Source organism: Drosophila subobscura, chromosome A (genome assembly GCF_008121235.1).
Source record: "Drosophila subobscura isolate 14011-0131.10 chromosome A, UCBerk_Dsub_1.0, whole genome shotgun sequence".
In the NCBI taxonomy this organism is placed as follows: Eukaryota; Metazoa; Arthropoda; class Insecta; order Diptera; family Drosophilidae; genus Drosophila; species Drosophila subobscura.
Window position 1 is genome coordinate 10,443,462 of NC_048530.1, and position 4,396 is coordinate 10,447,857.

A 4,396-nucleotide genomic window follows, 5' to 3' on the forward strand; every position below is an offset into this window, starting at 1 on the left:
TTACATATTTATCTTGTTTTTACTTTCCTATGCACATATGTATGTATGCATGCATGCATGAATGTACATACATATGTACATATAATTCACTGTGTGTCAACGAAAAAGTTCTGTGGCGGCTACTGTTGGTTCCAGTGCTAAGGCAGCACAATTCTCCGCAAGTTAAAAATGTTTCAATGCACTTTATTTTTACACATGTATGTTTGCACGTTTCTGAATACGTATAGGTGCACTTGCATTAATTTGCATACATACATGCATACATGTGTACATCTTGTATCTTGTGCTTTGTATTTTGCATTTGCCTTTGCTTGTGGTGTGGGTGTTATCGTAGCGTTCACACATATGTATGTATATATGTATGTACATAACAGCTGTCGCTGTCTGTTGCTTTCCCGTTTGAAGCTACATAGCTATAAGTAGCTTACATTCACATTTACAAACATACATACACATATGCTTATTTACTTCTCCGCTAACGCCGTGTAATGTCTGCGTTCTTGAATAGAATAGAGGAAATCGAACGGTAAAAGCAGCTAGGTACATACATAGATACATACATATGTACCTATGTGCATATGTACATGTATTTGATAAGATGATTACTCAGCAAAAGCACATTGTCAAAAGAAGCGCACAATTTTGGGGGAGATTTTGTTTGGTTTAGCTTCGGTTTCAGTTTCGGTTTCGTTGGGATTGCAAAAGCGATGAGTGCAACAGTTGGGCATTAGCCGACGTGCAACCTTTTTGCACTTCTTTCAAAACTGTCATATACATAAGTACACGAAAAAATAAAATAAAAAATTAGTATGCGAAGAAGCGCGCGGGTTCAGTGGACCAAAAAAAAATACGGATTATAACACGTCCACACGCACATAGACGAATTGGACGCCATGCACCAGAACATACATATTGTATGTAGGTATGTACATTTGCAATGCAATTATAATTTGCTTTCTCGCGCCGACGTCACCCCGTCACCGTTCTGCCATATCTTGATGTCTTGCGAATTTAACTAAATTTCGTTTGCCTGGCAGGCACCCCGCCGGTCCACAAGTCGCCACACGCTCGCGTAGTTTGTATGCGATTTATCGGGGAAATATAGATATGATTTTCTTGAGCTTTTTGCTTTTATTGCCTCGACGGACGACTTGTACTCGTCCTCGCGTCGTTCTATTCCCGACCATCAAGCGGTCCGGCCCGGCCCGAAACGAAAACGACCAACAATAGGCGAGCCCGTTGAAGTTGGGTGGTAATTGAACTCGTACTTCACGCACTGAAGACCGTTTTTATTCACTTTGCAATGAAATATGTATGTACATATGTATGCATGCGTCTGTATATATTTCGTATATGTATTTATATCGCCTATAACACTCGGTTTTTAATATTAATTATTTTTAAATACGTCTTGAACGAGCATTCGCTTACAAAATGACACCAACAAGAGACGGTATAAACAAAACTAACAATACGAAATTAGCTCAAAATGTATTTCAGGCAAAAATTAAAACAGCAAAAGCGCTCATTGAGCATGCCACGGCCCGACCGACCGACCTGCCGATTCAGCGAGAGACCGAACGAACGAAAAAGTGAACGAGCGAGCGAGCTGGCGAAAACTGGTGGCACTTGGGCCGTTTCAGGGAGGAGAGAGACAAACGATTCCCAGTCCCAAGAGATTATTGGATACGCGTGGGACACACAAGCGCACCACACACACGTTGACAGAAACAACACGGCAAGTTGTCTCTCCCATACTGTATATATGTACATGCATACATATGTACGTATGAGAGCTGTGCTTTGAGAGAAATAGCCCTGAGAGACAGCGCATGCGAGAGTGAGTGCCCAAGAGTCGCATGAAATGAATCAGCTTCCGCTGTTGTGACTTTGTTGTTGGCCGGCAGCGAGTTCTGCTCAAACACGTGCCATGCCGAATCGAACCGAGCGTTACCGACTAGAGTTGAGTTAAATTTGTTGATGGAGCACAAGTATAAGAGACAGCAGAACTTTTGATTGTTAGTATGTACATATGTACATTCATATGTATGTATTTATGCATAAGTAAGGGCCATGCCTGTAGCATGTTTATAAGGGCCAACTGATTACTCACATTTCAACTCTCAATTTTATTACTGCTAAAATTGTTTCTACTAAAAATTAGATTGTCCCAAAATTGATGCCATTTCATTTGAGTAATCGACATTTAAGAATTATGGTCATTAAATCAAAAGATAGGAGCTTCGCAGATATGATGTTTCTTCAGTTTTTCCTTTCGTCTATTGAAGTTCATAGGATGAATACATATATGTATGTACATACATACAATTGTGTCCAATGAAATAGTAGTGCCGCACCTCCTAACATTCAAAAACATTTTTGAAAAACTTCCCGCCTTTCAACTTAGGCAAGTGACACCTTTTTAAATAAACTGTAATGAATTAGAAACTAGAAAAAATCCAGGAAAATATTTAGCAGTAATAAATAGGAATCGGTAAAATTATATGTATTTGTTCGAAATCCTTAATTTTGCTGTTCTATTGTTTGGTTCATATTTTTTCAAATCTTCAAATTGGTACGCAATGATGTCCCCTTGGCTTTGTAGCTTCTACCATTGCAACGCGTTGGCATGTACATATGTACATACATATGTATGTATGTATGAACGTACAGATGGATGTACGATTCACACTCATGGGGTTTCTCTCAATAAGTCCTGATAAGTTTTAGTTGCCACTGAGAGCACTGTGAGAGACTTGAGTCTGTCGGTAAATTGCGCCGGGAAATTGAGTACATGACACTGTGGGGGAAAAACACCCTTTTTACACCCATTAATCATTTCAATAATCTTAAAAACGAAAAATTTGCCTAAACAATTTTAGTACCAAATTTAATTGGCCTTTAATTCTTAAGCTCTTAAGAAATTAATTAATAGAAGTAGCTCCTGACCTTTCTCACATAAAACTAGTCAAAACTATTTACTAATGAAACTATAATGATGTATGTATAATATGAAAGTACATATGTGTATGTAACTAGGTAAATGAGCAAGAATATTCATAGCTGCTGGACGGGGTGGGGGATAGCCACGGCAAATGAATTTCTTCATTCTGACTATAATTATCCAATAGCTTATATCGATAGCTGACATATCGATAAGAATACGCACAAGATCGTGAGATAATAAATAAGCAAAGCCAAATTCATACGAAATCATGAAACTATCTCAACACTTTGGTTTTAACAAAAAATATTTAAATTTTACGATACTGTCTTTTGTTGCCAGGCGCGAAGCCAACAGCGATAGCTTACAAGCCAATTGTATTTACGTCGCGATGGAAAAAGCCTGTCCAGGCTGCCCATCAGCTGATCTAAGAATAAAGCAGAGTCGGCTAAAATACGTCTGAGGAAGGAAACGGTTGAAAATTCATATAATATTTAAGCAAACATACTAATTGGTCAAGTACTCGAAGAAATAAAAATTATTATAGATAAATGACAATATGCACAATTTATTTGAATTTGTAAAATGTTGAATTGTTTTGAAGGCAAATTAAATGTTGCCAAAACACAGACCCGACTGGGTTGTTAATTCATTGTTAACTCCCTTTCATTTAAAATACTCACAGGTATGGAAAACCAACCCTTCTTGGTACTTTCCCGCAGAAATGGGTTTGCTCACACCTCTGGTCACACTAAGCCAACAGAAAAATATATTGCACATTTTTCAAACAAAATTGTTTTCAGAACTGAGTACTGTACTAGGCTTTAGTAGTCTTAGACTAAAATAACGCATAAATTCACTCGAACTTCAAACAATAGTCCCGTCGATATACATATGTATGTTTCCAAAAGCCTAGTACTCATATCGAAAAAAAACTTGCTAGCAAAATTTGCAATATATTTTGCTAGCAGCAGAGTGTGCCCAGAGGTGAAAACCGCATTCCGAACGGTTACACTTCTCAGGCAGCTGTGTTGTTTTGTTTACGTTTTTGAAAATGTGTGAAATTTGAATAAAACGATAATAAAACAATGAATGCAAAATGGATCCATGCAGGAGATTGCCTTTAGTGGGATTGGCGACTCTTGCATGATATCCCTCTCGGAATATAAAACAAATCTTTATATTTCGAGCTGCTAGCAACATACCAACGAATACTATCGATACCACAAAATACTATCGTCTGACTTTCTAGATTTTTTCGGCCTGTTCTTTTGTCGATCTGAGTACTGCCTGGCGAAGAGCCGCTAGAAAAAAACTTGTGCGCACAACATTTTGTTATCGGTTCCATACGAATATCATCCCTGATTTTTTTTGCGACCCCTGTTTTTCGATCTGAGTACTAGGCTAAAGTAAAAAATCGATATATCGATATATTGGTATCCTTAGATTGAA